This window comes from Barbus barbus, assembly GCF_936440315.1.
Source record: "Barbus barbus genome assembly, chromosome: 40".
Lineage (NCBI taxonomy): Eukaryota > Metazoa > Chordata > Actinopteri > Cypriniformes > Cyprinidae > Barbus > Barbus barbus.
In genome coordinates, this window is record NC_136718.1 from 21,918,229 (window position 1) to 21,931,530 (window position 13,302).

A 13,302-nucleotide genomic window follows, 5' to 3' on the forward strand; every position below is an offset into this window, starting at 1 on the left:
TGTAACTTGATTTGACTTTTTTAGTGTGGAGATTTAGAACAAACTCTAACCAGAATGTTTGAGGGACATGGCTTGAAAGCACTGTAATGAATGAATGAAATTAATTTAGACCACTGAGATACACATGCACACATAGTCTTTTAAATGACAGGAAGAGGAAACAAGGACATGGAGAGAAATAGAGAGAAACACACGTGCGCGCACACAATGTGCCATGTGCTGCTCCGTCCGAGGTCATACCTGATTTAAAGGAGTATGATGAGCAATTTTCATCAGGGTATTTTCATCTGAGATAAGCAGCTCCGCACAACTGTGACTGTTTATTGCGTGTGTCACCCTTGAAGATCAGGAGGAAGAGAGGAATGCTCCTCTTCCTCCACCCTCGTATGAATCTGCGCTGATTAGCTCTGATTGGAGAATCACAAGCACCTATGAAATGCTTCACTTATACCTTTAATGAATCGTGCAATCCATCTCACGCTAAAGTCAAACCTACAACACAATTGAAACACTCACACCTGGATATTACAGCATGCGGTATAAATATACAGTAGGGTAGATCATGCAAAAATGAAAATTCTGTAATCTTTTACTCAACCCTGTATCGTTTCAAATGTTTTGGACCAGGAGAAATGTTGAAGAATCATCCTGATCTGCAAAAAATGATTTTGTCCTCAGTATTTTTTTTCCAGTATGAATATCTAAACATTCTTAAATGTAGATACAATTACTTAAGAAGCATAATCACAAATCTTTTTCTGAAAAATGCAAAAAAAAAAAAAAGTGATTTTGCATTTAAAATAAGAAAAAATGTCTGCCAATAGGGAAGAAAAATAAAAATGCTTTAAATTATATTAAATTTAAATTAAATTTATCAGTTTTTCAGAAAACAAGACTTACTGTAGTATATTAAGTAATTTTGCCTCTCAAGTATTTGTACCTTAAGAATGTTTAGATATTTGTACAGAAAAAAAGACAGAAATACTGAAGAAGAAAATCCATTTCTGCAGTGTGAACACTGGTTTGAATGTTTACATGCTGTGTAAATTTGCATTATCAGAACTTTTTATGAATGCACTAATGTGATGTAATATTTACCTCTCTCGTGACCTCCTGACCTCTTGTCTTGTCTTTTATCTGGCTTCTACAGACTCAGAGCTGAAAAACAGCAAAGTTGCACTCATGTCAGTGAGGGACTGCGACTAACGTCTCCTCTGAGGACTTGGATGATGACCTAGATCTACAAAACACCCAGATGTGCCGTCCCAGGCTGGGACAAAAAGGTTATGAATGAAACATGATAAGAGCAAACAGAACAACTGTCTGGAACAAACTCTTTCAAAGAACCGAACTTGGAAACTGTTGGATGAAGGTAGAACTCTAGATGTGATTACATTACAATTAATGTTTAAATGTTTGCATTTTTCATATTTGTTCTTTAATAGATCAATCGTGTAATGGAGAATTATAAACTATTTAAATGATCAGATAGGTATGATAATGAGGAAACAGCTCTGAAGCCATGCTATATATGATACTACAGTATGTGTCACAATTAGCTGAAAAACTTGCACGTCACTTTCATAAAATAGGAAAAAAAGTGGTTTAGACATTCCACTAAACATTTTTTGGGTTTCCAGAAAATAATAATATTAATAAGACAGATTTAGATTTGTGTGTACTATTCATTTAAATCCAACAGATAGATATTTCATTAGGTTTCAGATATCTGTTGCACTACCATAGTCACCCAAGTCCAGAATTGTATTATTTTAGTAGGTCATGTCCAAGCACAGAATCTGCACATGCAGAACCAGTATTATTTTAGTGTTATTTGTATACTATTAGGGTATTTATTAATTAAAAATGTATATTTTTTCAGTTTTCATTAGTCGAAGTTTAAGCAATTTTGTGTTTTTAATTATTATTATTTTTTTTATGTATTTATATTCCCAACCCAGGTTCATTCGAAAATACGTGCCTCTGCAACACCAGGTATAGAGGCATATATTTCCTATGTTGCATATTCCAGTTATTGCTTTAGTAATTTTAATATTTAGTTTAGTTTTATATTTTCAGCTTTCATTTTATTTTTTAGTAAGGTTTAGATTTTTTTTTTTTCCTATTTAGCTTTCATTTATTTATATTTCAGTTTTAGTTTTACTAATTTTAGTACTTCAGCTTTTTCAGTTAGCTGCCAAGGCAACATTTGTAGTTTTTTTTTTTTCAAGTTTTTCCATCTAATATGCCTTGCCTAATATATAAATTACACACACACACACACACACACACACATATATATATATATATATATATATATATATATATATATATATATATATATGTATATATATATATATATGTATATATGTATATATATATATATATATATATGTATATGTGTATATATATATATATGTGTGTGTGTGTGTATATGTATGTTTTTTTTCCAGGTTTAGTTCGGTTTCAATGAATGAAAATAAAATAATTATCAATAATTTAACAAAGAATTTCTGTGTGAAACTCAGCAGAACTTCCTCTAAAATCAGAGAATTCTCTCTGGGTCTACTGGCTACTCATTACTGGATATCGGTCATCAATTTAATGTTCGGTGCTGCTCATCTGCCATAATGCTGAGTGAACAAATGCAGTTTATGTGCACATCTGCAGACCTGCACATCAAATGACATGGCAGCGCTTGAAATTAGCACACTTTTTGAGAGGATTAGAATGTTTTTTGAATAAGCCATTCGGCTCAGATTATCCGCCCAGAATATATCCATTTTCCCTGTGCATGCCTTTAAAATGATTGCCTTGAGAAGATGGGAAACCTTTAATCTACCCTGAGGTAGCTCACTGCATGATGGCAAGAGAGAGAGAGTGTTTTATTCTTGCAATGCAGAGGTTTCCATCGGACAGACTACTAAGAGGATATTGTATCATTGCAGAGATTTCGGTGTTACAGACCACTGTAGTTAACAGTAAAACTTTGTTTAAACACAGAACACATAGTTTGATGCATATCAGAATGTTGTGTTATGATACAGCTCTGTTGAACACTGATGGAAGTGCTGCCTATGTAGTATTACAAATAATGAGGTTCTTTCTGTTAGGATGCTGCCTTCCTCTATAGGCATCATGCTATACAGCAATATCACTAGATTTTAGCTTTTATTTTAGGAAATCAAATAAGATTGAAGGGGAAAAAAAATCTATTTTCAACACCATATTCCCTAAAGTGATAACTGGGTAGCTCTAGTGTTTGTTGTAAACCTGTTGTGGCATGCAATCAATATTACATACTGAAATAATGTAAAGTAATAATAAAAGTAATTAATTTCCAAGACATATCTTGATGGTGATAAGAAAATCAATTGGTGTGGTTAAAACCCCCCCAGCTAAATATGCAGAAAAATGTAATAAAACATGTTTTTTTCTTCACTGTAGGATGTTAATCTTACCTGAAGACAAGGAGACAGATTTTTTTATGGAGAATTGCTGGATTCAGCCAAGCTTTAATAAATGGTCTTTTGATATTTATCATCAAACCCGCAACCGGGAAATCCATCACGTCTTGCTCAGACTTCAGTTGCACACGCCTCCCTCTACCTGATTCAGTCCTTTGCTGCGAGGTCACAGACTCCCGTCTCTTCATCTTCTTCTTCTCGTTGAAAGCTGTGATACGCTCTTAATTGACTCCAGTCCACCAGAAAGGGGGGGGTTGGCAGCAAGGCCAGCGGACACAAAGGTGTGCAAAATATCACAGAAGGTAATTGACAAATGCAAACGGGATGACCTCCTGTGGAGTAAGGTGACAGGGGTACTTGAAAAGAGAGTCTTGTTGGGGGTCAGTGGTGGTGAACTCTTTGTGGATGGTGTCCAACATCAGTCAAAAGTTTGAAGTTATAAAATGTATACTTCCAGAATCTCTGTGGTGCTAAAATAAATTATAGTTATGACGCAAAACTATTAAACTTAGTTTAAAAGTCAGGGACATGTGATTTAATACTATGCATAATGGTGTTTCGGTCAAATAATTGTCATTTGTCTTTTGATAAGACAGTTGCAGGTTTGAGTCCTGCCGAAATTAATGATCGGGAATCTGGATGTACTAAATCATGCAGCAAGGGCACAGCCCTACCTCTTCATTCATGCATTACTCATAAAAATAATGTTTTTTCATGAACTGGGTTGATTCTGAAATGTGCTATAAATCTCAATCCATAACACATTTCTCTTGGGAAGTAAAAGGTCTGAGCATTTAGTGATGTCTTATTTGTCTTGGGGGAAAAAGGCTAACTAAACCAATTTATAATGTTGCATTGGTTATTTCAGGTGACATCACTAATGAGCAGTTTTGAGTTGCATTAAATCATCTTGATACCAAAACATCTTAAACCAGCATCACTGGTTTTAGCTGGTCTCACTACCTTTCCAATCAGGTGTTCGGCAAGTTAGCCTCTTGTATTCCACTCTAAACAACTGTGCTCAAAACCCCTCTAAAACTTTAAACTGCACAGTTAGAAATGCTAACCTGCAAGTTTAACCTTAAAGAACCATTTCCAATCTGATTTCAGCCCAAAAAACGTTGTTGTTCTAAACCTGTATGAATTTCTTAGCTGTTGAACACAAAAGAAGATATTTTGATGAATGTTGGTAACCAAAAGGTTGAAGGTAGCCATTTACTTCAATTGACTGGAAAAAACTAACTATTATGGATGTCAATGGCTATCAACTGTTTGGTTACCAACATTAGTTAAAATATATTATTTTGTGTTCAACAGAAGAAAGAAATTCATACAGGTTTGGGACAACTTGATGGTGACTAAATGATGCCAATTTTCATTTTTGGGTGAACTGTCCCTTTGATGAACTTAGGCTGATTCAGCGATACTAAAATTTTGAGTTAAAACCAGTTAATTTAGATGTTACCAATTTTTTATGCCTGGTGTATATAAGCTATATATATGGGCTATATATATATATATATATATATATATATATATATATAAATTCAGTTAGCTCACGTACATTCATGCTTATAATGTTGCTCAGTCAGGAAAGTTGGTCACATTAAGATAATATTAAAGATAGGCTATGTATGTCTCTCCAGCTCTTGGAGTCGTTAGGCACGGGTCAGCATGTTTTTGCTCTGTCTCCTCATCTCTTATCAGCAAAAGCTAGAGGATATCTCACGACGTGATCAGAAAAAGGGAACACGTGATTTTTTTATGGCGCGCACGGCTAGCTATAGATGAGTGTAGTTCGGATGAGATAACCACAGTGATTTCTCTGGGGGTTTGAGGTCCTGGACCACCATTATTACCCTGCTGGTGATGGTTAAAATGTGATTATTTTGTATAAATGATGTCTCCGTCGACTTTGCATAGTCTCCTTCAACCTTGTCCTTCAACGAATAAATGGTTAATGGCTAAAAAAAGAGACCCCAACCTATTATTCTGCAAAGAAGTTGTCCTTTCCCCTTGAATAGTTTATACATGTCGCCAAAAAGCTAATGTTTAAAGTGTTTTATTAAAGTTATACCTTCGAGTAGCTTAAAATGAGGATTCCTCACCGCGCTCCCTTCAGCAATAGTCTGCGCGCGCTCTCAGTGGTGGCGTGAAGCGCGAGCGAGTGGCGCGTCGTCCTTATTGTACCTTGAGAAAAGGATGCAAAAACCTCACGAAACCCGTTTCCAGGTCAACATGGGGTTAGACTCGCTGAAGGCGACTGTCGTTGCGATCTTGAACGCGCTCGCTTTGAATCCCCCGGCCACCCACTGCATACAAAATTAACGCGCGTGTTTGGAGCTGGTGAGGAAAATGCTGACGCGTTGACGCTACATTTGATCGGCTCGTCAGCGCGTTTGACGTGTAGACCGCTGAGGGATCTTTATTACTCTTAACGACTTTTTATGGACGCGAACGATTGTCACAAGGATCGTGTTTATGTGGAAATACTTTACTGGGAAACGCTGTATTTGTGAATGTTCTGGCGTTCATTTAGACGCAGGTATGTTTTATACTCAAAACTCCTACCATACTGCTCAGTTTTTCGTTTACAACGTTTGTTTGCATTTTCTCTTATTAAACAAGGAAATACTTATTTAATTATTAGAGACTTGCCTCTATGGCAAACAAACTCGAATGATCATCACAAACATCCCGTTTATGTGATACTTTCTTGACTTGTAATGAAAGGTATTAATTTAAACGACGTGCTTCACGTGTTACAGAATATTCCTGGCTCTTTGCGACTTTTAATGGATTCGAACGATCGTCGCGTACGTGGAATTTGGGAATGTTCTGAATAGAATACAGCGCGCTTATGATTATTTATACGCAAAGCTCATACTGCAGAACAGTTCTATTTGATCTCATTAAAAGAAGAGAATATAGCCTAATACTCGTGACAACCTACTGAATTTTGGAATAATATTGTGAAATGGTAGCCTGCTGCTGTTTTATTTCCAAATCATTTTAACATTTGTAAGTTAAATCTTAATAAACCAGGACATTCGTGTATGAGGAAACTGATAAACTGAATGAGACTTCAGCAAGAGTTTGGCGCAACTACATCCACTGGTGATGCCGGAGGTCACTTCCACCAGAACTGATAGGCTAACATCCAAAGGCATTATGTTTTTATGCAACACCACAGCCATCAAGGACTGGAGCTATTTTCTCTCTCAAATCTTGCCTCTTGTGAATAAATCAGCGGGATTTGTTCATCAGAGTATGGACCGGGTGGAGGCGGTGACGAGCACCATGGTGACGGCTCTGGAGCCCGACCTGAGTGGCATGAGCGCCAGTCACCCGCCGCTCAACTCCAATCACACGTCCGGAATGGAGCACGTCTTTCAGTACTCGTACTCCGAGAGTGACCTGCAGTACACAGACTACAGGACGCCGCCGAGGGACTCGATACCGCTGCCCAAAGCGGTGCTGTATCTGGTCATGGCCGCGCTGGTGGTGGTGGCCGTGGCGTACGCGATCGTGGGGCACCTGGTGAAGGATCTCGTGCATGAGTTTGTGGGTAAGTGCATTCTGGAAATGTAGTGTGCTTGATCAATCAAACAACTCTCTTACTAAAGCATGCATTTGAGTGTTTTGGCTATAATAGTAAGAAATAGGTTTGGTATATATTTAAAGGCTGGTTTCCCCAAACCAACAAACTTGCAGATTAACAGGTTAAAACCCCTCTAAAACCAGCCATATAGTTTTCTTTCAAGTTTTCATTCTAAGTCGGTATTTGTGTGTTTTGACTATGCATTTATAACAGCAAGCTGAATAAATGCAACTCCGTCTGCATCAGTGCATTGTTGAAGAAAAACAAGACCAACCATACGGTCTGACCTGGTTTAAGATGGTTTCCCAGCTGAATAGTGCTTAAAACCCATCTAAAACCAGCCAGCAGATCAACCTGTTCATGCTGGACCATCTAAGGTTGCTTATTGTTTTTCAGCAGATCATACATATCTGCACTGCAGCCTATGGTAATTTTATTGTGGAATCGTTTTCTGTAAGATATAGCATGTGATTTGGAAATGCATTTTTTTTTACAGTGAAATTAAATACATTCCATCTGCATCAGTTTTGTATTGCACTGTTGAAAAAAACAAAAACAAGAGCAGTTTATGGGCTGAACTGATTTAAGTTGGTTTCCCAGCTGAATAGTGCTTAAAAATTCTGGACCAAGGTCTTTTTTTTCTCAGCAAGTCATACACAGCTCATTAATTCATTAATTGAAGCCACTAACCCACACTATAACAGTACAATTGTCATTTTAATTCTAATTATTTTTTAGTATTTGTATGTGTTTTGGGGATATTGTGCGCTTTTGGTTTTTGGTGTGTTTAGGCATAGTTTGGCTGAAGTGTGTTTTTTGGATATCAATGTTTGATATGTACACATGTGAGTGTAATGGACTCATAAAATTCTGTTTTTAGGGCCCTTGATGGAGCACACAACGGTTTGCATCAGTTCAGACATGCAACTCTGTTGACATTCACATTCACCTCCACAAGCATCCCGACCCATTCTCTCTCAGTGCTTGAGTTGAGTATCCGGAAGGGGATGAAAAGAATTACATTTAATTCCTTCAGAGTCCCTCACTTGTGTTTTTCAAAGACCTTGACGTTTACCTGAAGCGATGAAGCTGGCAGGTCACACACACACACACACACACACACACACACACACACACACACACACACACACACAGGAGAAGCAGAGAGGGGGCATGGGCACTCAACAATACCTGAGAGATTTCTCCAAAACCCCTGGTTACATCAAGTACTCTTCTGTAGATGGTGCTCTGTGCTTTTGTGTCGGTCCTGAGAGGTGTAAATGTGAAGATCATCGGTTTGGTGAGATTCTCACTGTAGTATCTCTCTCTACAGGGTCAGACAAGGAGAAAGCTCGCTTTTGCTATTGTAGTAAATTACAATTGTGATTTGTATTTGACTTGGTCCAGAAAAGTCACACACTCTCTTTAGTTTCCATTTTGTCTGATAAGGCAAATAAGGTTAGGGCTTTCTTCAAAATCCACTTTTGTGCCATTATTTTTCTAAGTGACAGGAGTTGAATTTTTTTCTTTGTGGACAATATAATGCCTTGGGAAAAAAGGAACCGCAGAGAATACTCAGAAATCACCTTTCAACCACCCAGAACTCCCTAGAAACCTCTTCGCAACCACTCAGAACACCTTAGAATAGTAGCAGTGACTTTTGCATGCACTGAAATAAGTGAAACTTTTGTGCATTTTAATATTGGTCTAGTCAAAAATAATGGTTTCCAGTTATATGCATGTATGAATGTATTTATTTATTTATTTGCACTCGTCTGGAAGGGAAAAAATTAAAATAATTTTTGTTTAAAAAGCATTTTCAGTTGACACCAGTGTGATGCTGTGCAGAACGCATATAGCTGGCTTATGACTGTAGAAATTACTGTGGTTTTTATTCAGTTTTCCGTTTTCTTTTTATTGCATGCGTATTTTAAAAAGACGTTGTATTAAGCATTATAGTCTTTCAAAGTTATCTTTATTTAGTAAACTAAATTAAACGTTGATATTACTTTATACTTTCATTGCTTGCATATTGTTGCTTTCATGCTCTTTTGTTGGTTTTGATTGCTTCTATTGCCCTCATTTGTAAGTCGCTTTGGATAAAAGTGTCTGCTAAAGAACTAAATGTAATGTAATGTAATATTATAGCTAATTTATCTTTTGTTTATGGTGAAATTATGTTAAAAAAGACGAAAAATTATTATACTGACCTACATGAAGTAGTTTTTTTTAAAAGAAAATACTGATTAGGTGTTTGGTGTTTATGATAATCCTCTTACTTTGTGTGAGTGTTTTTGTCTTCAGGAAAGCAAATATTTTTTGATTAATATTAAATGTACAAAATGTAACACAATTCAGTGTAATACAAAATGTAAGGTTTGAGCCAAACCATAATTTAAGAAGAACTAATATAAAAGCTGGTCCAAAGTATAATATTATCAAGATACATTTTTTTTTAGTTTATTATTATTAGTCACTATTTTTCTAACTAACTAAATGACCACTTGAGATAATTTATATAACCTTTCAAGGAAAAAAAAAAGTCAATGCAAGGACAACATTATAAAACTTTTCTTACAGCGTGAGAATTTTATTTTATTTTATTTTTTTTTTATTATAAAAATCCCTTTTAACGTCCTGACTCCTGATCATTTTGTCATGCTCATTTCTTTCCTAATTGGCATACATTCATGGAAAGTTTTTATCAGCCACATTTGTTTACTCGCACCCTTCAGACTGCTGCTGTATCTGCTCATCTATTCCAGGATGCTTTCTGAGTCAAAGGCGAATGTGTTTAGTACAGCCTTTGGCTGCATATATAGGCTGGTGGTTTCAGTTAGTGTTCAGTTTGATGGAGCGTTCAGACTAGATGACAGTACATTACAGTTGTATGAATCATTAATCAAGTAGCACTTTAATTCTCAAAAGGTGAACTGCAAAGTGTTTGATTAATGCAGTCAGACAGCAGCCTGAGGCTCATATATAATATGTAGTGTGTATTGCATTACAGAAAGATGCTGTTGTTGCTTCTTAATTGGAATATCAATTGTGAAGTACGATCCGGACGTGCTCATGACAGATTTAGTGAGATTCACTCAGCTTGTTTCATAAAGGAGGGCTGCATATAATTTAAGTTTTATTGAATTTTTGAAATCAGACCTGTTAATCAACACCTGGTCTATTTTTAACTTAGTTTATGTCCTTGAATAATAATGTGTGTAATGTTTGAATAATGAGTCTGTGAAAGTGTGCATGGCTCACAAAAGTCTTGGTACATTAGTGTCATCAGTAATCAGATGTATGTGCTTGAGTGCATGTGTGTTCATCTCAAACTTGCATGATTTCTGCATCTCTCTCAGTACAGATTACTATGGTTTAACCTCTCACTTCTGCTGCCAGAGGCTGTTTACTGCCATTTCTGGTTTGTGCTTCCTATCATGTTTTTTGCTATTAAAGTTATTTGTTACCTGAAGAAATGGTTGCCATCCAAACAATTAAAAAGTCCCTAAAATACAGAATAATAAAATAAATACTGAATAATAATAATAATAATAATAACAAAACACCTGCTGATTAAAATCTGTATTTTCTTTTTTGTTTTGTCAAAAACTGAGGTTGAATAAGCCTGAAATGAAAAGGTTATGCAAAGCTTGTGCATGTGTATATTACATATTACATAGTTGTAACTCCAAGGTTCTTCATTGTCCAAAACAGTATTCTACACAGGCTCTTATACATGTGCTTCTGCTGCAATGATGTCAAAATGTGGAGAGGATAAGGTCACATTCGTTTGAGACGCACTATTTTAACATCCTCAAGCAGACTTTCTCCAAATGTGAGCACATGCGGTGGTTAATTTTTGCCATTTAGTGTTAAAGAGAAGAAAAACAGGCCTTTGGCTTGTTGTGCCCTGCAAGTTATATATACAAGTTTATATACACACTTCTGATCAAAAGTTTGGAATAATTGTAACACTTAAGATTTTTTTGTATATTTTTGAAAGAGGTCTCTTATGCCCACCAAGGCTGTATTGAGTAAAACACAGTATTATTGTGAAATATTAATACAATGTAAAATAACCGTTTTCAATTTTCAATAATATATATATTTTTTAAATTTATTCCTCTGATGCAAAGCTGAATTTTCAGCATCATTACTCCAGACTTCAGTGTCACATGATCCTTCAGAAATCATTCTAGTATGCTGATTTGCCTCTCAAGAAACATTTCTTAATATTATCAGTGTTGAAAACAGTTTCGCTGCTCCATCATTTATGGAACCTTTTTCAAAAACATCTTAATCTAAATGTTTGACTGGTAGTGTGGTCTCTATGGATGCTGGAGAACAGGCGTTTAACATCAGAGCTGTTACTGTATGTCCTTCAGCATGACGAGAATGCTTTTTTGGCCAGTCAGCATCCAGAATAATTCCTATCTGTTTTTATATTGTCCTAGCTTTTCTGTCACAAAGCAAATGTCCCTTCTGGATCCATTTGAGTCTCGGTGTGACTGATAATCATTTGTAATCTGTGTCTCTCATCAGAGTGGGTGTTTGGGCCCCGTTCAGACAACCGCAGGAACAAGAGTGAGGTGAACTGCATCAGCAGCAGCATGAATGAAATGAGCGAACTCTCGCATCCAATGGACACTCGCTGCATCGTGTACAATCACTCCGACTGCCCGAGCGCCGTTAAGCCGGAAGAACTGGTGGTCACCATCGATGAGACCTCGCAGCTACCTCGTGAAGCTTACAGTGGGACCTAACTGAGACCAAACTATCACCATTTGATCCAGCCATTTATTATGAGGAGAAAAGCACGTTTGCTTCAGTTTGATCAGCATCTGTGATGTTGAAAGCCAGCGTGTTGAAGTCACATGGCGGAAGACTTATCCTGGGATGAGAAAAACTGAAGAAACTGGGAGACTTTAGAAGGAATGGAATCTCTTTAAAATAGATTAAATGTTCCGTATTGAGTGCTGTGAGACACTTTATATTTTCAAATCAAATAGAGAAAGAGAAAAGACACTTCTGTATCATTCATATCAGTCTTGTCACACTATATTTTGGTTTATTTTTCTTGTTTTGTGGAGACATGCACTGTGAATCTAGAATAGTGTTCTGCTGTTATCCATTTACTACTCTATACAAACTACTATGGTTTGATTTTCCCACTTTTTGCAGATATTTATGGATGAGTACTTATGGTATTTGCAAATACTCACATTTTATTCAATTTCAGGTTTTCTGCAATCGACTATGCTGTTTAAAAACAGAAATGCTTAGAGATCTTCTCCCTACAGGTTGCTTGAAATTTCAAGAAATGAAGATGGTTTAGATAAACAGCCCTTGATGAAAAAAATTATCAATAGTTAATCCACAATGGCTTTTTCATCTAAGGCCGTGTTACCAAAAATGTGTTTTATAATGGAGAGAGATGCTACACACACACACTTCTCACTGAAAAATATATATTTAAATGGTAGAAAACTGCAGTTAAATAGACTTTTGATAATATATGTGAGTTATATGTTGACAAAATGGTCTACAAAATTCATATCTCTGTTTACTTCACAACTAAAAGGGCTATAATTTCAGGTTTCATCACAGATGGTCGTCATGAAACTTCAGATCTGATCATCAAATTTTTAAACACAGATATTAAAGTCAGTGTGTATTAAAAAGGCATAATTGGCAGAATTATTACTTATCAAATGTTTCAAACTGGCAAACTTTGCCAACTTCTGCTGTCCTCTCTTTCATACATTTTCATACAAAAAAAAAAAAAAGCTCTAGGCAATTTACCTGGTCACTCCTGCCATATCAACAACTTATTTTGACCTTTGTTATGTCAGATGTCACAAAAATGCAAAAAATACTAAAATGGTTTTGTTGTAGGCCTAATTCACATGTCCAGTCATGCCATGTAACAATAATCAAAATATGTTACAAAAGTTGTAGAAAAACACAGAAAATATGTTTTTCCTGTTGTTCATGTCATGTCCTGCATTTAACACGAATGCCACAAAAGTCACCTTAATAAATGTGACATTATGTCTAATTTATCTAAAACAACTTGCTTGGTATTCGTTTTTACGTAATTGTTTCTGCTACAAAAACAAAGCCTGGCACATTTTTAAGAACTTAAAAATATACGGAAAAGTTATTAGTGGGTACTTTTTCAGTGATATTAATGCAAGCAGAAAAACAAGTTAGTCTTCAGCACAGAAAAGTTGC